The sequence below is a fragment of the Bombus flavifrons genome, chromosome 18, assembly GCF_040668555.2.
Source record: "Bombus flavifrons isolate JBK064 chromosome 18, iyBomFlav1_principal, whole genome shotgun sequence".
Lineage (NCBI taxonomy): Eukaryota > Metazoa > Arthropoda > Insecta > Hymenoptera > Apidae > Bombus > Bombus flavifrons.
This window is the reverse complement of record NC_138459.1, coordinates 5,648,622-5,672,017: the sequence shown is the minus strand read 5'-3', so window position 1 is coordinate 5,672,017 and position 23,396 is coordinate 5,648,622. Positions and strand designations below refer to the sequence as shown.

The window sequence follows — 23,396 nt, the reverse complement described above, 5'->3', positions numbered from 1 at the left end:
TAAAGGTGTTTGGTGATAAGCACCAAGGGGCCCGAGGACCACACTCGCGCGCACACTGGTCTACCGTCGTCCCGCCCGTGGAGGTTTTAGCCGGTAAGAATCCGGCACTACCTTCTACCCATCTGCACAAGGGTGTTAAGGTGTCTATGAAGATTTCCTCCACGTAAAAAAAAAAAAAAAATTTTTTTTGTAGTACGGAAGGTGACACGTTTAACACTCCCGTAGACAAGGATGGAACACATATATAAATGGTTAGGTGAGATTATTTTCAATCAAAAATGAATTTTTGATCAATATCCAAACGTGTTATATTGTATATCAATTGTATAAATAACAAGAAAGGATTACTATATCCTTTTAAACTTTGCACGCTGCAAAAAAATACAGAACACATTTACTCGCAATATATTCCAATAGAGTTTCATTCGCTTGAAAAGACACAAAAGATTTTGTCGACATTTCTTAAACATGATCGAAATTGATTGCAATATACTTGCGTCTGCAATTTGCTACTGGAACATACGATTGTCAGACATGTACTTACATACGTTTAAGGCGGATCGTTTTGTTGTGCCTTGGAGTGACAACCTTGTTTTGCTTTGCTAGGTCTAAAGGTAAACAACCTTCGAACAAAACATTATTGCTCTTATTTCTAATCCTCAACCGGAGTTACATTTGAACTTTTTATAATGCCATCGGTCGATACAAACAGATGAACGTCCTTTCTAGGACGATCATTATAACGAATCATTTTAACGAGTCATACTGTGGAATAGCAAGCGTAGAGTTGAACGGTAGCATTGAGCGAGCGACGATTACAACCGGCACACACTATCTCTGTACTTGTATTTAAAGTGATTTTAATATACACTGACTATTACAATTTTATCATTCGTCTCTTTAATAAAGCAACCAACACGTAGAATGAGCCACGAGATGTTCCATATAATCCATACATTCCTTGTGTTTGTTTTCAAACTGAACAGTATCTAGAAGTTATCTGCAAATCCGGATATATTCCATCTGAAGCATTTATATTCTGAAATTCCTTAGATTTATAGATTAGCGTAAGAAATATTTACCGATTATGCGTGTCACTGTACGACAAATGTTTGTTATATACTTATAAGAATTATTGTGCCGATTTAAAATATTCATAAATAAGGTCATATATGTCGGAGATGGAAGGACATCGGAACCTTTCTTTAGAATGTTCGGAAAAACCCAATTCAGATGTTTACGACATCCACATTTTAGCAATAAGGGAAGAAATAGTTATGCGGGCACTTAATGTTTATGACGATGGGTTTGGGCTCGAGGTGACATAATGAGTCACCGAACGTATCGACGGTCACGGGAGGGACGTGTAATAACGGCAGTAGAAAATAGTTGTGCAGCTCTCCTCAACAACAGAGATTGACCCAAGGAGTGGGAAAAGGACTATATAAGGGCAGTTTTATTTGGATTACGAGTTAGTTAATAAGTCGTTGGGCGAGTTGCTGATTGAGTTATCCGAATCGTTTATTCGTTGGCGCTCGTCATCCCATGGACCGTGGATTCGTTGTCGAACCTGAATTCGTTTTCATCGGCATCGCGATCATCCTATCGCCGCTATTACTTGTAGTCTCTTGTAGTACCCAAGTTTGTGCCGGTAAACATCGGCTATATCCGCGATGGTAAACTTGAGTGAAGGTTCATCGAACGCCCAAAATTCCAACCTTAATCCGACAAATATATATAAAATCATACCTCAAAATTCAACAAATTCGTTCCTTTCTTTCCCTTCGAAAAAAAAAATCACAAAAAGAGGCTGTTTTAGAACATTCTAATTCGGAACACTCCCTTAATCGCTTTATTTACTTATCATATTGTGTTCCGCTGCTTTCTGGGGGTTAAAATGGTAATAGATCATTTCATTGACCTCTGAGTTTGTAAATGGTTTTACAGGAAAAGATATCTAGAAAGGTGATTTACAAAAATTTCATGTATTATCACAAATATGATTTATAGATATACAAATATTCTGCCTCGTTGGCAGAAGAAAGTGTTTCTTTTTTTATTATTATTTAATTTGTACTTTACAATTTGTCCAGCTAGACATTTGGTAAATTTTTCTAGCTTAATTGCTAAATAACATTTGGATGGCTACGCCCAGCGGGTTACCATCTTCGAGTTTGACTTCGAGTTTATTTCTTTAGTGAGGTCAATGGGATGTTTCCTTTTTCTTCTTCTGCCTATGAGAGTTTTGCTCGCATCGGCAGTCAGTTGGTTTGGATGTGTTGTCGTTTTTCCTTTGTATTTTTCTGCGTAGCTGTCGATTTCAATAGAAGAAAGTGACTTTGAATACTTCGGCTAATGCACAGCTAAGTTAGCTTTATCTGTGTGGGGTATCGTGTCCTCCTTGCGACAAATGGATTGCAGAAATAATTTACGATGAACAAGTGAATTTCTTGAATATCTACCAAAGAGAATAATTACAGTCTATTGTAAGAGACAAGTCTCCTAGATGCTTCTGGAAACAGTTGTTTTTGAATTTCCGAAGGATTGTTGTCACTTTTCTCGTTGCTTTGTTTAACCTACGTTTCCTCTTGCTTCTCGATTGCTTTGCGATATTCTTCTGAGCTTATGTTTTTCTGTAATTTTCCTTTTTATGGAATCCGGATAGTCCTGTTTGCTTACGGACTCTTCATCAGGTGTAGTAGAACGGATCGCATTTATTATGTTGCTATTCAAATATTCCATACCTGCGTCAAAATCTTCGTTTGTTCGTAGCGGCACTGAAGTCGATCTTGAGATGTTTAAAGCTTCCCGACAGCACTGATAATTTGTGAGGTCGTTGTAAGTAGTTCTATTTGGTTTTCAATAATTTTTGAATTACTTGTTGCTACAAGTGAGTGATCAGAAGAGAGTTCCAGAAAAGAACCGACTTGGGTATATCTTGCAAAGATGTTTTAATATTTATATGATTTAATATCGAATATAATGATAAAGAGATCAATCAACACAGTATTATATCGTAGATTATTTGGATTACTACACATGCTATATTTCTTATTATTTCAATCTCTTGGCATTTCATTCTTCTCTTTACTTCTCATATTTCTCTCTAATTTACTTTACTTCTCTAACTTATAATTTCTCATTTTATCGAAGAACTTTCAGATATGTGAATATACACACATTTTGTCGCTCAGGTAGGTTGCGCAGCTTATTGCTTAATGTACATGAAACAAATATAGACATCCCATAAAATGATTCGCTTAACTATTACCCTATACGAGCAAATATTATTATAAATAATATTTATTTTTATATGCATATATTTGTCAGGGTACAATGGAAATTAGGCTTAGGGGCGTGAAGCGAATCTTCGTTTGGATTACACATTGTCGTTATGCAATAGAGAAGACATTGACTAGTGCAAATACGATCATTATAGAATTGGACAAGTAACCGTGGTAATTAGATACTCGAGAAGCTAATGACAATGATCCTAGGTTCAATAACGAATCCGCGGTCAACGGGATGATAGATGCACATGCTCGCAAAATCTAAGTCGGACTCTTTGTTAAAACGTGGAATATCGTGGAATAACGTGGAAGCGGAGTGCCCAATGAATCATCAATATCCTAACGGTGTTCCGTCGAATGTTCGAGAGGAGGGCGTGCGTGGCAACAGTCGCGGACGCCTAACAAACGCGTGGATAGTGGGGATATTGAGAGGTGACAAAGGAGAAAGAAACAGATCCAATCGAAAGTTAAATTGTAAAAGTTTCAGTCTTGGAAAGTCACGGCTGGAGTTCAGAAGTAAATCGTAATTAGTGTAAACCAAGTGTTAAAACATAAATTCTCTTTTTATTTTGTTTATATTTTATTTTCCTTTTCACCCTCGATTTCCTTTTTTTTTTTACGTGACATGACTATGGCCGTGGACGGTTGCGGAACATGTATGTGGTGAGGTTATGAGAAAAGACAAAGGGATGCTTAAGGGAGAAAGACGAATTAACAGGTCGTCGTCAGTTGAGAAGTGTGTTGTCAGCGTTGTCGAAGGTGAATAAAGAGCGTTGGAACCATTGTAACGAGAATAATGAGTGACGAATGGTGACTGCGTGCATATAGACTACCGGAGCATCATACTTGATTTTGTGTTGGCGTGAACGATATTGAAACAAATCATACCGTTACCAAACCTACTAGCACTATACTTTCCCACAGATATGATTCAAAAAATAAGATCAGTGGTAATACCTACTTACTTGTGAACATGTAACGTCGATTAGTTCAGTTTTCAAAGTGTCTTTATTTATGCTAAAGTCAGATATGTAATAGATCGAGCCTGTCAATGCGGCCCTGATTCAATCTCTGGGTCATGATGAGAGGATTCTTATACGCTATAATTTTGGCATACCGGTGTTTAAGAATGTCACGGCTAAAAAAACTGCTCTCATCCGTAAAACAAATATCTTGAAGACAGTGTGGATTGTGTTTTAGTTTCCTTAACGTCCAGCAACAAAATTTTCATCGAATGAAGTAATCTACCGTACAAAGTTCTTACATTATATGAACCATATAAAAACATAGACCTTCTTCACGTATTATTTTTCTTGCTGCTTCTTGTGTAATTCCTATTCGACAAGCTATTTTTCGCAAATACATCAATAGATATATACGTGCACTGCACAAACCACATTTGCTCCTTCTTAGGTCAATGTACACAACGAGCGACGAGTGAAAATCAACCTAACCCCAATCGACGATCTGAAACTTTTACTTCACGCTGTGATCTTCCATTAGGTCTTGAACAAAGCACAATTCCCAGCACTCTTTCTAAACTTTACTACTTATTATTATATTCATAATATTATTAATTTTGTATTAATACAATAATACTATCGTATCATTATTATATTATTTATTTATTTTTGTGTTTGTATTGTCTTTTATTCGTAATATATTATCCCAATATAATAACAAAATTAGTTTAAGAGCTAATAGAACCTTAAAAATTTTTTTCAAATGAACGGGTCATTTGCAAACCATGATTCCTTTGAGACATTTGTTCCTAGTGATAAGTACTATATGATGCAGTAAAAAAATTTGATCTTGAAAATTATGCTCAAAAGAAGTTTTGCGAATCATTTTTTTAGCAGATCTCCGCAGATTTGAAAATGTAGAATCACATCCTCCTCCCAAAAGCAATGACAAATAATTTTTTGATACCTTGTACATTATATTCTGCTTATATGTAAATATATGTGACTGTGGATTGCAGACACGGACGTATGTGTTTATTTCTTAGTTTTTATTTGAAAGGAACTGTTAAGGTAAAGAGAGGATTCGCAAATACAAATAGTTTACTTTATTTCACACACAACAGCTATACAATATATTACACTCTGAAGATCTCGATAACCCTCTTGCACGCACGCTTGTTGTCAACCGACTCTTCCAGATACTTGTAATAGCTTCTAATGGTCCTTTGTCTCAACTCAGACCAGAACGTCCTCTAACGCTTACACACACATTCACATGTACAGTGTAAATGTATCATCTCCCTAACAGGAACTTCACATATGTTGGTCGTTGCACTCGGTTCGCGAACTCTGCGAGCTCATAAAAATCTATTCCAACAAATGTTCCATATGCGAGCGAAGCGGCTTCTCTAACTTTCGACCAAAAAAACTTTTCTAAAAATTTCTTGTTCGCTCGCATATGAAATTGGTATTAGGTTGGACTACCTTTTTTACGAGCGAGTAGAGCGAGTAACGAGAACAGTGTTTCTCTACTATACGTAAATACATACTATACATTGTTTTTTATGAATATTTCTTTACTGATAATTTCTTAAGGAATAACGGGCGATAGCTAAAATCTTCTAGAAATTGCTCAAGAAAATGTCCTTGACAACATATGTCAATGTGAACATTATTAGCAAATGTTCTGACGGATCATATCCCTTTTAACACTTGTTAAAATATGGAAGAGAGAATTATTTTTTAATTAGCATTATTTAAAGAATTGAAAGAAGGGTAAGTATGAGAGAGAAAGCAGAATGTGACTTTTATTGATATAACTGTTTTACTATACTAACAATAAGAGCAAAATTGAACAAAACAAAAGCTAATTAATTACATATATATGTATGCTCAGATTTCAGAGCTTAGTTTTAGGAGTAATATATTGTATTTCCCACATTATTTACATTAATATTCTCCTTAAGGTCATTAATAACATTCAATTTTAATTTTATCAAAGCAAAATAAATATTCTTGCTTAATTAAAACTCTACTTCTAAAAAAATAAAACTTTTCTATTTGTGCAAAATTGTATGGAATAAAAGTTTCAATAAATACACTTCGTTTTGTAACTGTTTTCTTCAAACAGAAAAGGTAACGGCCAAAAAATTATTGTTATTCCACAACTAACTGAAAATTTTCACAGTTTCATTCGATCGTTGGACCGATTACACGTACGGTGATTTTTCAAATTCGGAATCAGTTACGGACCTGACTGAAGAGTTAAGCCCTGCGATGTGTAGTTGGTCCAGGGACAGTGTGGCAAATCTGTTCGTTCAACACTGATTGGTTCCGCCATTTATAAAGGAGCTTTCTGCAACAGTTATGTATAGATTGGTATAGATATGAATGTATAAAGTATACATTTACAAAGTTGTCTGTAAACAAGGTGTGTTAATATTTACCGCGTGTTAGAGTGTATATAACGACGGAAATAAAGAATAATAAGAAAAAGTACGATATTATCAAGAGTCGCTATTATTAATAGATATAAATAATAGTTGAATAACCTTTTCATAAGATTGCTAAAGATAACCTCAAAAGAAAATACAACTTTTTTGCAAAGTTTAACAATAAATTATATTACAATTTTAAATTAACATCAAATTTTGAGCTACACACATCTTAGTAATTAAATCTATACGGTGTTATGCGTTTTTATTTTAAGGTGATTTATACTTCGTGTTTATTACAAGTTTCTGAAATCATCATAGAGAACATACAGAATTAGCATTTAAGTTTGGAACGTTACTTCAAATGCCTTATTACTCAGCCAAGGGATGCAGAAACAAGTCAAAGAGTGGTAAGAAAATGTATTATCTTCCAAACGATCCTAAACGAAGAGAGTAATTGTGAATTAACTGCGTAACTCTTGGTGGAAAATAGAATGTAATTGAATATAAATCCAATTTTTTAATATATTATGTTTAACAAAGTATTTGCATTACATTATTCCAGTCATACAGTATTTTAAAAAAATATATGTCAGAGATGAAAGGAAAGCCGAAGTCGTTCCTTGGAAATTTTGGGAACATCCTCTAGTACTCTAGCCTAGATTTTATCATAGCTGTAAATGTTCGAGATTTGTGATAGCGAGATTGGGTTCGAGGTGACAATTGGTCGCCGAACGTAGCCACGGTCACGGGATGGACGTTTTGCCTAACGGAGGTCTGGAGTGGTTGTATTGGTTTGCCGAGAAATGTTGTTGTGGCGGCATGCGACCTCGGGAGCGAGCCTAGCTACGTGTGATGTTGCCTCGGAGGTGCTGATACAATGGCATATACATTGTATTAATAATCAAACTCCAGGCAGAAACTGCCTAGCAACGGCGTTTGGAACCTTCTCGATGCTTCCAAACGAGTATAGAAAACAAATGCAAGCGTACAGCGAGAAAAATCTCCACGAGGCTGGCATTCTTGCGATTGCTTTGGAGAGTGACACATGGAGCATTTTCAACAATCGTATTTCTGTGCCTAAGATCAGTTTACGCTAGTAGAGAGTTATTCCGTTGACCGTGGATTCGTTTGAACTAAAAAATAGTGTTAATAGCGTTCATTAAATTTATTATTCGTAAATCATACTATTCATTAATCTTACTGTTCGCTAAACTTATTATTCATTAGCCTTATTATTTGTTAGACTTATTATTTGTTCAACTTATTATTTCACTAACTTTATTATTCGTTAAGCTTATTATTCACTAGACTTATTATTTGTTAATCTTTGTAGTAGAGTTGTATATACGTGTAAATATAATCTCAGCTGTGTAAAACAATTCACTAATTCACATGAAGAGTTGTTACGCGCTCAAAATACTAACCTTAACCCGACATATATAATCAGCATAAAAAATTTATTTAAGTTTCATTAATAAAATTAGACACTAATGACTTTACGCTTTTAATTTCGCTAATATGCCACACTGTCCCTAGGTCATAGTTGTACACACAGGTCTGTTAACTGCTGTAAAGGAGATGAGGTTCTTAATATCGTAAGATGTACTTCACAAATCGGCCACCATTGAACACTGCGATCGAGTAGCTAGGATTTTGTGTTTGGCGCCATTCTTCGGTGAAAACACGAAAGGTAAAGAATATAAACTAAAGCAGTAAACTTATTCAATAACTAATACTATATTATCTATTTATTGTAATTTCTCACCATTTATTTCAAGCAGATACATCGACAATACCCCATTTCGTACAGAAAACATTGTTTAAATGAATATTAATTATGAACCATCATTAAACATGCATTATTATTACCAACAAAAAAGTTTAACAAGACTACAATTTTCAAATGAAATATGTACACATATCTTTAACGCTTTTATATGTGACGCATATATTTGAAAGTAAGTTTGTTTTTAGTTTTTTCTTAATTCATTAAAAAATTGTGTAACTATTAACTCTACCTATAATATACGTAAACAGTGTCATATTTAAAATATTAACCATGATTAAAAATTTTCAATGTTATTAAATTTTTTATTGAGCAAGCTAAATTATAATCTAATTATAGAGTTTACAAAGGATTTTAAAAATGAAAAAATATTTATTTTATATAACATTTATTAGACATTAGTTAGATACAAAATAAGAATAATATAATCATGATAATCATATATGTAAGACAAAAGTTGATCTCTATGATCATTAACATGGTGTTGCTTTTTCCTCACACCCTCCTGCTACTCGCTTCGAAGCAGAACATACAGCAACTAGATATTACAGAAGCAGATCCAACACCAAACAATACAATACGTATAGAACACTAATCATGGAAACACCAACACCTTTGGCAGCTGAAGTTATTCACAAGTAACTAACCAACCGCCACCCTTAACATCAACATAGCCAAATCCATCAGGAACACGCTCAAGCAGTCACCGTTACAATACAAACTAATGGCATTTACTTTCAGATGTCAGCAGTATATGCACCACTGCGAACAGGCACTACATTGACAGAAATTATAGAAGCAGCATGGGCAACTACTACTTATGAATCAAATAACAGGCAAACAAAAATAATTCCACAAGACATTCTTGACAAAATCAGAGAAAAAAGGAAAGCGAAAGCAAAATGGCAAAAACATAGAACACGTGAAAGCAAAAAAACATCTAAACAAACTTGCAAGGAAATAGAAAGTAAAATAAAAGATCATAATAATAACCAGTTCTCAAAATTCATAGATTCACTCTCTGCGTACGAGAATGCCAACTATGTTCTATGGAAAGCCACGAACAAAATGAAGAAGTTAATAAAACTAATCCCAGTAATCAGAAAAGCAGACAACACATGAGCGAGAAGAAACGGAAAGGAGGCTGAAGAATTTTCCAATCATCTTTGTTGAAGTTATCTGTTCGAGGCACGTGTGATGAATGTGTAACAGGAATATATTTGAGTATAAGTGTAACTGTAAGTATAAGTATAAATATAAGTATAAGTACAGGGTATACTAAAGCAGATCCACACTCTGGCAGCGTTACATTATAACAGGGGCTTCGAAGCCATGACTTTATGGGTATTTATATAATTACGAAAACTGGCCCGTCTATATATACCCGTCTGCACCATCTGTGCATGGCATATTCCTAGAAAAGGCTGTGAGGGTGGGAGGCCAATCAAATTTATTTAGAGCTAAACAATATTCAATGCCTTCGAGGATTAAGAAAAGTAAGCACTAGAGAAGATGTAGTTTTTCTAGAAGTGAGCATCGCTACAGCAAAAACAAGTAACAAAACCATTTATTTCAGCCAACGCTCAAACCGCGTTGAGTGCACTCGTTCTCGTTAAGTCCTGTTTTGCGACCAAGTTTCAGGACAAAAAAAATCAAGCAAGAACAAAATTACATAAAAGCTCCGCCCCCCAGCGGCTTAAATCCAAAGAATAGACCTAAAATCACAAAAAAATTGTAAAACACCGACACATAATATAGTATGGCTACGTCGTACCGTCGCGTATCGGTACTTTTGCCTAGCACACCATTACCAAAATTCACAGTTTATTATGAATAACAAAATGTAACGAAAATTGTATCCTTGGTTAAATAAATATCATAAAAAAAAAGCACTCGTTCTCGTCCGATCACGAAAGTTAAGCAACGCTGGGCACGGATAGTACTTAGATGGGTGACCGCTTGGGAACTCCGTGTGGTGTTGGCTTTTTTATTTTTCCAATCTTTTTTACTTTCCTTAACAATATATTTTCAATAATCTATAATTGAAGCGTCGAAAAAAATTAATGGTTTAGTATTACACTATTACCATACATTATATCATTCTTATTTTTACACTCTTTTATATGTTTCTAAATGTTCTTTCTTTTGTACATCAAAAGCTGTGGAGGTTTATCTCGGAATAGAGAGTGAAAATTCGTGGATGAATGTATAATAGAAATATATTTAAGTAAGCATAAGTACAAGTACAGTGTATGCTAATCCAGATTCGCACGTTGGCAGCGTTATTTTACTATGGAGCTTCGAAGCCATGTGCCTGTGTGTATTTATACAATTATGAGAAACTGGCCTGTTTACACTACACTGCACCATCAGCGCATAGCATGTTTCTAAAAAAGGCTGTGAGGCTCAGATTCAAATTGATTTAGAGCTAAATACTCAATAGCTTCGAGGTCTAAGAAAACTAAATGCTAGAGAAGATGTAGTTTTCCTAGAAGTGAGTATTACTTCAACACCCTCTCTGAAACTCGAAATCTTTACAATTACTTTTTATTATCATTTTTGTATTTTTGTATTTGTTATCAATATCATTGCTATATCATTTTGTATTTGTAGCTTTATTTATGTAGTATATTTCACCTTTGTTTCTTTAATTGGCGTTATTTGTTGTTGCATCTTGGCACTTTTACCATGTGACAGTGTTCGTTAACGTTTTAACCTCCTAAATTCACTATTTATCGCACTTGCACTGGAGCACAGTTACTCGCGTCTGTTTACCTGGACTGCTCGGGCAGAATTGTCATTACAAAGCAGTTGTCTATATTCTTACAAACATCAAGGCCCGTTTTCTATTCTGTCCGATAATTTTCATTTTTAACGTGTCGAATATTTTCTTCTACATCATATTTCAAAATTCCTTTACGATCACCTTTTACAAATTGACGGCTAGTACCCGATTTTGGATCATGTGTTGTATATACATGGAACATAACGGTAAGGAACAAAGAAAGCATTTGAAATACAACAAGATATTAAAATTAGAGATTAATTACACTCTCGTAGCGGTGCCTGGATCCGCTTGGACTAATTTGCAAACGGTGGAAGTTGTATATGTTAGAGCGATAAGAAGCCTAACGTATCTCTGAGCGACAGATGTAACGTCAGTATTCAATTTAATCTCAGAATGTCATGTTCGAACGAAATCCATCTCCAATGCAGCTAATCGAAGTATACATCTAAGCGAAACTTTCGGGGTTATTTTCATGTTCGGTATCATTTTGATAAAAAGAATCAAGACAATCAACTAAAACAACGTTTTGTCGATGAAATAAAAGATGTAGGTGTTACGTTCTATTTAGGTGTCAACGAGAAGGTAGCGTTAATTGACGTTTAATGCAGCTGGCAATAAGCTCCACTTTCGGCTAACCTGCTATGTGTGGGAATACTGGCACGGAAGAGGATTATAGTTGTTCAAAAGTAAATTAACAGTATGTAATGATTTATTCAAATCTTACTTGATTCCGATATTGACAATTGATTGCCAGATAGACGGATATAAAATTCTTGGATTGACAAAATGGTAATTGTTCGGTTGACAAAATCATAACTAACTCTTCGATAGACAATGGTAATTATTCGGTTGACGAACGGTAACTAATTAATATGCTCGATAAACGAACGATAATTATTATTACTCGATAAACGAACGTTTATTGTATATTAATCGATAAACGAAGGCTAATTATTATTCTTACTCGATAAACAAACGGTAAATATTCTTACTCGATTAACGAACGGTAAATATTCTCATTACTGACTTTTCCGAGTCGCTGCATATATACCCGTCGGAGATGAATCAATTCTCACTGAGAATTATAAGTAATAGCTGTTAATTATAGTAACAGCCGATTAATAGACTATCAGTCGGTAAGCGTCGGCGACAAAAAACGATTATTCGGCTATCGGTCGGTAAAGTGTCAAAAACTTGCAAGTCGAAGCATGATGAGAATAAATTGGAGTTGTTGGTCGATATTCTCAATTAAAAGTCGGAGCATTAAAGTTTAAAAAATGAGAATAATTAACATTAAATTTGTATTTGTGTTCACAATTTTAATCAAGTTATTCTTTATATATTCTTTACATATATGTAGTAACTTATGGATCTTAGAGTAAGGACAAGTAATGATGATTTAATTAGGGTTTATTGTAGTTTAATAAGCGATACTCAATAACAAAAACCGATTACAATATCGTTGTACGCATTATTATCACACACGTCTTGACTTCCCGATTCACACTCCGTGACCTCTCAACTCACACTGCACTTCATCACTCGCATTCTGGTCGTTCCAGCATCCCTTTGTCGTTTCCTAGGCCCACCACACGCGTGTTCCGCAGACTCTCGTGGCCATGCTCACGTAGGCCTTTTCTACGGAACTATGCGCTTGAAAAGACCGATGACACATTTACGGACCCGACGGCGCCCCGGCTCTCGCGACATTGTTCATGGTTAACTCGATGTTTATTAGGCCCTTTTCCCGATACTACATATATATCAATCATAATATCAATTACGATGCTTATAATGACAATAATACCACTTATAGTTTCTGTCTTCATGTCTAGTTATAACATACATTTTACTGTAAGTGTCAAACATTGAAATATCATATTTACATAATTTCTTACACTTCGATACAGGTAAGAAAAAATTGTCATCTCTACAGAAAAATTATTTCAGCTGTATTTTAAATAGTTAAATTCCATTTTTGATCTATATTTTTTATTTCTATCATTTTTGTTTATTGCAATGAAATTATCATATCAAACTATTTGTGTAATATCGGAATATATTAAAGGTGTAATTTTGTCCGATAAATTATAATTTATTAATAATGGATTGAAAATACAGATATTAGTTAGACAGAAAAAAACGATGTTTGATTAACAGGAAAACTAAACGCAACGCTCGTATTTACATCAAATAACTTGACAACTATTTGGTAACTCTCTCTCTCTCTCTCTAGCAACTCTAACACTCGACAACACTCGCAACTCAATTCTAACGACTCTATGCTTCGACGTCTCGATCAACTCTGATCCTAGCAACACACTCGCTTTTCGACTCGCACACTCTGACCTCTTGGTCATCGCTCCTTGAACCCGAAACCGTCCTTTTTGTTCTAACGCTGTTTATCGTTTCTCGCGTCACTGTTACTAGGCGCTCTTGGATGTAAACAAACCGAAAAAAGACAACGTACACGGTGTTTTCTAATTTCAGCCGATCTCCAATCAAAGCTATTCTACGATATTACATTTGTGAAAATTATATACAATGAAGATAATAGTATACACGACGAAATAGAAAATTTTGTTTCAAATTTATCATCCTGTCATGTTAGATTGTATCAATATGTATCGAAAAGATAACATTTCTTTTCTATTTGGAAGAATTTTACAATCAATTCTCCTTGAGAATTATATGTAAATTATTCTGGTGTGGTATAACTTGAATAATAAATGATTATCGTATGTTTGATTCCGGTTGAATCTAATGCTTAATTCTAGAAAAGATAACATTTATGTAGATTAATTATTTTTCAATGCGTACACTATGAATATCGGTGCAAAATTTTTCATGATTTTCTATGAATTAACATATTTTGAAATCTATCGGAATTAACTAAATATTTCCGCATCTTTCGTAGATTCTGTAGATGTATTAAGGGGGTGTCCTGAATTAGAACGTTCTACAACAGCGTCTTTTTCTGATTTTTTTTGGAAGGGAAAGAAAGAAACGAATTTGTTGAATTTTGAGGTATGATTTTATATATATTTAACGAATACAAACAAATTTTCTTTAAAGTAAAAAGAAAAATTATAACAGATTTCTAAGCCTATTTCATGGGCTGCAGGATTCAATCGGCGGGGAAGATCCACCTCGTAATTCTTGACCGTAACAGAAAACCAAAAAAGGAGTAAATTATTATATATTTTTCTAATAATCTAAATCTAAATCTTGAGGTTAAAATCTTCTGTTACAAATTATTAATTAGACCTATTTATAACTTATGCTAAACCCATATGTTATAAAATCTCTGCCAGTGCGATGGAAAACGCAAGGCTAGGCATCTTGAAAATAAGAGCATTAGAAGAGGCAGGAATTCTTTTAGAACAGCCATCTCTTACTACAAGAATTATAATAGCAGCAGAAATATATTATTAAGAGCTTCATAATAGATTTAATAATAATGATTTAATTAAAGGAATTATTTACCTTTACCCCTTGTATTTTGAGAGGGCTATGAAAAACGTGCATCTCCTTCAACAGGCTAATTAGAATACTTCCTATATGCATTGCCACATAGAGAATCAAATACTTTCCAATCAGCTATAACCTCGGCGGGGCAGCCAGCTACGCTCGTTAAGGTCCAGAATTGAAGACGACGCGTCGCGAGTTCGAATCCTCGGTATTCCAGAGGAGAAAAATAAAAAGGAACGGAAAAACCAAGATTTCTCTGCACGACAGGCAAGCGGCCAGTCCCTCCCTTGCTTGAGCTGTGTGGGTGTACTTTCAGGGAGTGCGCTTGGTAAAGGTGTTTGCTGATAAGCACCAAGGGGCCCGAGGACCACACTCGTGCACACTGGTCTACCGTCGTCCCGCCCGTGGAGGTTTTAGCCGGTAAGAATCCGGCACTACCTTCTACCCGTCTGCGCAAGGGTAGTAAGGTGTCTATGAAGATTTCCTCCACGTAAAAAAAAAAAAAAAAAATTTTTTTGTAGTACGAAAGGAGACACGTCCCGTAGACAAGGATGGAACACATATATAAATGGTTAGGTGAGATTATTTTCAATCAAAAATGAATTTTTGATCAATATCCAAACGTGTTATGTTGTATACCAATTGTATAAATAACAAGAAAGGATTAGTATATCCTTTTAAACTTTGCACGCTGCACAAAAATACAGAACACATTTACTCGCAATATATTCCAATAGAGTTTCATTCGCTTGAAAAGAAACAAAAGATTTTGTCGACATTTCTTAAACATGATCGAAATTGATTGCAATATACTTGCGTCTGCAGTTTGCTACAGGAACAGACGATTGTCAGACATGTACTTACATACGTTGAAGGCGGATTGTATCGTTGTGCCTTGGAGTGACAACGTTGTTTTACTTTGCTAGGTCTAAAGGTAAACAAACTCCGAACAAAACATTATTGCTCTTATTTCTAATCGTCATCCGGAGTTACATTTGAACTTTTTATAATATCATCGGTCGATACGAATAGACGAACGTCCTCTCTACGACGATCATTATAACGAATCATTATAACGAGTCGTACTGTGGAATAGCAAGCGTAGAGTTGAACGGTAGCATTGAGCGAACGACGATAACAACCGGCATACGCTATCTTTGTACTTGTATTTAAAGTGATTTTAATATACACTGACTATTACAATTTTATCACTCGTCTCTTTAATAAACCAACCAACACGTAGAATAAACCACCTCAGCTCGTAGTTTTTGGAATAAGATACGAGATGTACACGTAATCCATACATTTCTTGTGTTTGTTTTCAAACTGAACAGTATCTAGAAGTTATCTGCAAATCCGGATATATTCCATCTGAAGCATTTATTTTCTGAGATTCCTTAGATTTATAGATTAGCGTAGGAAATATTTACCGATAATGCGTATCACTGCACGATAAATGTTTTTTATATACTTGTCGGAGATGGAAGGACAGCGGGGATTTCCCGTCTGGAATGCTGGGAAAACCCCCAATAGCTTAGTCCAGACTTTTACGATTCAATTCTCGTTAAGTTAGCGTGCCGCAATTGAAACGCAATACAACCGTCGACCCGATAAATATGGCTAGCCTCTCTCCCACCCTAATTTTGATCGGACACCTCTAGATTTTAATAAAATTTCCTTTACCATAGCATATGTATTGGGCAGAGGTCCATTTTTCTTTAGAATGCTTTCTACTTTGCCATTAAAATCTATAACGTAGTAAAAAGTTCTCTCTACTTTTCGTTCTTGTTTCACTTTAGGTGATCTTCGGCAACATTGAACAACTTTGCATACGTTACCACACCGATGAAACTTTACTCGAGATTGTAACTGGTGGAGTTCTCTTTGGAACTCCTCTAATTCGACGTACTTTTCGTTTCTTCTTTTCCACTCGAACGATCCATCTTAACACACTTGAAATTAAATTCGATAGGAGCTTAGGTTTAAATTTCAAAATCCAGGTTGTTGGCAGAATTTGTAGAATTGTATTTCTTCTGACACAAAGACGCTTCATGATTCCATAGAGAGGATTTGTTTTAGCGCAGTCACTGCTGATTGATCATCGCGGTGAAGACAGGATGGAACAGCATAATCCGACAAATACGTCGTTATTTTCTAGTTAATGGTTCAACAAAAACGTAGCTTCAATCTTCTAATTAACGTTGCTTGTACGAAACGTCTCGAATCAAAGTGCTGTATAAAATGGTTCCAGTTCACTCTATTTCGAGCCCCGAGTATACAAAGACACTTTGAACTTCATGTCGCGCATTTTAATTAACGCGAGTCATACGCAACGTTTCGAATGCGAGAGCGTTGGTTCGTACAGCAACAAAGGTTGTACGAATGTCGTAGTTTACACGGGGAAAGAATTTACATTATTTTCTGGAAAATGTAATTTATTAAAGAATACCTACACTTTTAAAAACAGTACATATCGTACTACTAAAATCTACAAATTTCCCGAGCAATCTATTAAGTTTTCCAGCTTTCTAATTTTTACAAAATACGAACGTTAGCTCTTATAATTGTTCAACTGTTCGTTTCGTTGTACGGCAGAACCGGTGAAATTCTAATACGACAATTTTCATTCGCGCTTTCATAACGATACATATCGTTCTTGGTCTCATGTTCCTCTCGATTATCGTATTGTACGACCAGCGCTGTGATGGAAATTGAAATATTTATTTACTTAATATTTAACGTAATAGTTTAATTGCACATTACAAAGCATTATCGTTCCCGTACAATTATCATTCGACGTCGTTAATCGATAGCTGGGTAAGTAAATACATCATCTCATAATGAAAATTGCAATTACGATCCATATTTAAATTAGTCATCTGGCAAATATGAAACTTATCATATAATCATTCCACGTGTGATAAACGAAATGAATTTGTTTTTAATCTCAATATCAGATTCATTAATAGGTTTGTTCATTTTTTAACGGATGTTATAATTATTATATCGAGCGGAAGTTTAAACGAATAATTATAGCGAATAAACATTGCAATAGAAGAAAAATGACGAATATCAGACCAATTAAGGAAAGAAATTGCAACATTTACTTACCCTGGCTTCATTTATTTTCAAACTTCTTCAAACACTTACGCTGACAAAACAATTTACAAAATATGAAGATTCGCAAACGCGCACGTCGAACGAAAAACTCCCTTTAACAAAAAATTTTATAATACTGAAATAGGGTAGTGATCAACGTACTTGATAAAATACACACGCACGCACGCATGCACACACACACACACACACACACACACACACACACACACACACACACGCAGAAACATATACGTATATGAGAGCATATAAATATAACGCGTTCAAAGAAAAGCAGACAAATTTATTACTCGATCTATCATAATTTTCATTAAGCTGTTTCAAGCGGCACTTAGTAAACGACAGGATAACGCGATTAGACCTCTTCACCTCTTATGTGAACAAAACGATGTATATTAAATAAAGTTAGAGACAGTATGGAATATCTAGTTCACTCGTTTTCTGGCTGGTCGTCTAGTCTAGAATGATTGATATAATCTGCTTCGACAAACTGAGACCGATAATCGCAAACAATAAACAGGAAGCGCCTAAGGCTGACACCCAAACTTCACTCAATGCTCGACGTTTGAGTCGAGCGCAGTTCGTACTAGGTCAAAATCGTTGATTTGTCTTGTAAAGTATATTTCAACAAATATCGATACATTTCATGCGTGTCATGGAAAATGCGAATACATGACTTAAAGAACACTTTGAAATCATTTGCTTCGTGTGTGTGTGTGTGTACTTGGCGTGTTTATTGTACGTCTCAATCTAGGCCGATTCTTCGGTATAGTACCGTGATAATTGATTTTGGAACGACCTATAAATCGAAGAATTAAATATTCTCCATGCTTTTATTTTATGATTATCTTATTTTTATCCAAAGAATCATGAACACATGCGAAAAGTCTGATCCGATGTATCGCGGTCGCGCGCCTCGTCAGCGGCCGAAACGTGAGAATGAACGTGTAGCTTATGTGCGTGGAGATGTGATTCGTAGCTGAAGCCATCGTTACAAGTATCGCATTTGTAAGGGTACAATTTCCATGGATCGTCCGGATAATGCTCCAACTTGTTGTGATGATAAAAGTTGTACATTCCTTGAAACGACTCACCACATATTCCGCATAAAAAATCATTGCCCTTGTAATAATACGTGTTATGCTCGACTAAACGTTCGTAGGATTCGAATAACAAATGGCATATATTACAGATTGGTTTATCTTCCACAGCGCACTTCAGCGCCAGCCTAGAATCTTGCTCAATATGCAAGTGTCGTTCGTGAATTTGAAGATTCTGTTTCTTAACAAATCCTTGATTGCAGAACTTACAAAAGAATTTGTAGTTCACCGAACACGAAGGCGCGTGAGTAGCAAGCATATGAAACTGTAAGAGTCTTTTAGTGGAAAACATCGTGTTACAAACGTTACACTTTTCTGTGGCTGTTTTGCAATAGGTGTGCTCGTGTATGCACAAATTTTTAAATGTTCGGAATTGTGTTCCACAAGTAGTGCAAGGAAACTTTGTTCTGTTCATCTTGACCGCTTGGTGACCCTTTGCGCGTGCAATCCCATTAAGTAACCTTCTGCGCTTTGCAGCTGTATCGAATGACGAAGAGAAAGTGTCATCCGTAATAAGCGTACTCGAAGTCAAATAATTTTCCAAAGATCTTGTCGTCCCACTCGAAACATCCGACATTTGTTCCAAATCAGGTGACTGTACTATGCCGAGTTCCATGTCACTTGGTTCTTTCAAGGACCGAGACAAGCGGTTTACACGAGGTACACGTTGTTTATTTCTTAAGACTTTCATTCGACGACATACATTCTCGTGTTGTTTCAAACATGAGTATAGCCAAAATCGTTTGCGACAACCTTTGCATTTGTGTTGTTTCTTGAATGCATTGCAATTTATTTCAAGATCAACCGGTGGAGCGTCCTTTTTTGATCTTACGGTCTTCAAACAATGCAAAATCATGTGCCGCTTCAACAATGCCACCGTGTCAAACTTCTCATAACACACGCAACATTCCCTTCGTTTAAACACAATATGCTGACGCAGATAATGAGTTAGTAACTTATTCATGGACGTGTAACGCGCGTTGCATATGCTCGAAATGTAAATCGTATGGAACAATTTCCTGTGCTCGTGCAGGTTCTCCTTCGAAGAAAACGATTTTTTACAAATATGACATTGAATTATTTCCTGCCGATAGACTTTAAAGTTCTTATGAAATTCAACCGATTCTTGTTGAGGTACGATTAACGTATCAGCGGAAGATTTTACAAATTCATTGAATCGCTTTGACGCAATCGAGTCAGCTTTTAAAGGCAAGTTACATGTCGAGCTTGTTTCACGTAAACCTACAATTTCCTCTTTCACATTTTTCGATACTGCTTGTTTGAAAGCGTCTTCGTTTTCCTTTTCGTTTTCGTCTTCGTCTTCGTTTGACACATAACTAGTAGGCTCCAAGAATTTGTCGCATTTCTCCAAACGGACCACACATTCTTTACACTTAGCTTCAGGTGCAGATCTTCTACTTTGGCCAAATATATAGGGGGACTTGTTTCTTTTAAAAGATCGTCTTGATCTTCCAAAGGTCTCAAACTCCAATAAATCGTAAAAATCATATAAAGAAGAAGAACATCTTTTCACTGACCTAAGGTTGTAAGGCGTATTGTGCGAGGTATTAGAGCTTCCAGGTTGAGCTTTTATTTCGTTCCTTAATAAAGATATCGTTGTTTTTAAATTCACATGAGTTTGAACAAATGGTCGTTTCCTAACAGGTGATTCGATTCGCTTAACAGAAGTGGACATCGGAATAACTTCTGCAGCCGTTGATGTCTTGTTACTAAATGTGTGGAGCGTTGAAGTTGGAACAATAGTCGCAGTAACAGGAATATTCTCCGTATCGATAAAATTTTCCGGGTTATCCCATTTGTCATTCGGTTTGTCTTTGTACGGCGATACGAAGTCTGTAAGAACGGTTTGCTTCATTCTTCTCGAAAGTGTACCATGCGAATCGTTTAACCGTTTCGGGTGCGTAGACTTGATATTACTGCTCGAATCCTTGGTGGGTGTACTGTTTGAACTATTAGATAGTTTCAAAGGTATATTTATTGAGCTATTTACGTTTTTTGGGCAGGGACAGCGTGAAGTATTTGATTCTGCCATGACTATACCATCCGAATGATTCGACTTTCCTAACGATTCAGGAGATGTTTTCGTGATTTTGCTTTCACCAGAAAATATTGCGTTCCCATGCGCATGGAATAAATGAGATTGGATAGTTCTTTTGTAGGAAAACCTTCGGCTACAAAAATTACATCTATATCCAGTCAATTGTTTCGAATAACATCGCTTCTTTAAATGATGTATCAAGGAAATATGCATAGTGAAAATCGCAGTGCAATTATTACACTTAAATAAATTACAGGTATATAGTTTGTTATGCTGATCAAATAAATGTTTAGTTTGGAAAGTTAACAAACAAACGTTGCAACTTCTTCTGTTGTTTGAAGGTACTTTATGTTTACTTTTTCGTTTATCAGGATCCAAGTTCTTATTTTCCAGATACGTTCTTTCTTGAGGAAACGCGGATTCTTCGTGTTTAGAATAATCGTCATCCGAAGATTCACCTTTAAACGTCGCTGTTCCATTTTCATTCCCTGTATTCGTATCAACTGGCGACAAATCATCGCAGATCTCTGGATCGATTGGCTCTTCTTTTATTATTATTGCATGGTCAGAAGGCTGAAAAAAATATACAAACCTAACGTAACATTCTGAAAAACGAAAAATCTATGAAACAGTCCTAGTCTAGTAATTGAAGCCAATCGTGCCATAAATATCATGGGTAGGATAAAAAGCTACGTATAGAGCTACAGAACTAGATATTAGAAAGAACGGTTTATGACGCCATGTTTATGAGTTAGCCAGATTCTACCATTAAAAACATGAAATACATAACTGCATAAATCCAGAATATCACATACGTAAGAAGAGAGGTGTAAATTTTGCGTAAATTTACGGCTTAATTAGAATTTCTAAGAAACTTTTCCTCAACTTCTAACATTTTCCATAGGACAGGGCCGATTGATATTTTCAAACTATTGTGTAGTGAAGTCGACTACAGTGACTGTCGACTGTAGTGTATAGTGTATAGTCGACTGTAGTGAGTCGACTCTCAATTATATTCAAATGTAAGAAAAATCAGATTCGCAAACAATACTATTAGCATGGTTGTTTAACGTTATTTCATGAATGTATTCTTCCCGGTAACAAATCGGTACAAAGCAACGAGCGGTTCTTCTACATGTTTAAGAAATTGTATATTATAAATGAGAAATGAAATGTACGACAGAGCAACAAACACCATGCAAAACTCTAAAAATACCATATCATTTGAAAATATAAAAAAACAACTCAGAAAGTTTACAAAAATCACCATGAATTGTTTAAAGTAGAATTATTTGTATGCAATTCGATGGAAAATATTGTAGAATCAATTGCGATCAGTAACCGATGTGAGAAACAGTCAATGGTAGTAACTGGTCAAACAAAAGGAAAACGTGACTGTCAACGGTGCTCACATAAGCTGAAACACTGATGCGATGAACGCATCAATGATTTTTGATCTTATATAATGCATATTGGCTTGCATCGATGCAGAAAGTAATATATTTTCTTAATTGGTAGGCAAAGCCATTGGGTATATATTAAGTATATATTGATATACTGATGTCATTTTACGAGACTTTAGGGTCGATGCGTAGCGTCGTTACGATACGTTTCAGCTTATGCAGGCTGCTCAACGAATTTTTTACGCTAGACTATACTAGAACTACTGTCCCGATGCTGTTCGGGCAGTATGGGACATATGCAAAATTCCTCCCTTTCACTATGTTGCCAATTTGTATAAGAATATATGTACACGCGGGTAAACGCACACGCGTATCTGTGCCTCGTTATAACAGTGTGCGGAATAATTTTGTATTTGAACTCATAGCAGCAATATTTTTCATAACGCATGCAGAAATTTAAAGCTGGGCATAAGGTTACACGAGCGTTAAAACGGACATACGTTTCACAGTCATTTCGTACGTACGTAGAAGTCACGGCATACGAGCGTCGTCTGTTTTGCAGAGTTGGCGTAACAATTACTCACGTCCTATCAGTGTGCTGACACGCATATGGTCGAAGCGCTAAATTTCTAGTTCTCAAAAATAGCGATTGTTCTTAACTGTGGCGTAAGCCATGCTTAACGGAACGTTCGCGACATTGTGTTGTAAAACTCCAATAATACCTTTTTAATCTGAATCGATATCGAAGTGCGTTAAAAATTGTAAATAATTTGATTTATACAAATGATTTTTGCAATAACAAATGACTTATAATAAACAAATGTAAAAATCTTTGCACAAAATAGAAAAGTTTTCATTCCGATACAACTATTCGCTATACAATAATCGCTGGACATACATAAAAAATACGTACTCATCGAACTAACGATACTGAATCCTGATACTCAGCTGAATGCAATGCCCGTATTTATATAAATACATC

The 23,396-nt window shown here is 35.5% G+C and overlaps 2 long non-coding RNA genes and 1 other non-coding gene across 3 annotated transcripts in view; all 3 read left to right on the top strand.

Annotated features, from left to right (window-relative positions):
• LOC138189136 (uncharacterized) overlaps positions 1-9,456 on the top strand; it is a 230,225-nt gene extending 220,769 nt beyond the window's left edge. The window contains exon 4 of the long non-coding RNA XR_011175927.1: positions 9,003-9,456. This is a non-coding gene — a long non-coding RNA (uncharacterized LOC138189136). The remainder of the gene's footprint in view (positions 1-9,002) is intronic.
• Positions 188-288, top strand: LOC138189201 (U6atac minor spliceosomal RNA). The gene has a single exon (XR_011175964.1). It is a non-coding gene; the product is annotated as a U6atac minor spliceosomal RNA (small nuclear RNA).
• LOC138188982 (uncharacterized) lies at positions 6,632-8,628 on the top strand. Its single transcript, XR_011175780.1, has 4 exons — positions 6,632-6,748; positions 6,963-7,097; positions 8,227-8,380; positions 8,501-8,628. It is a non-coding gene; the product is annotated as an uncharacterized LOC138188982 (long non-coding RNA).
• Positions 9,457-23,396: the final 13,940 nt, after the last annotated feature.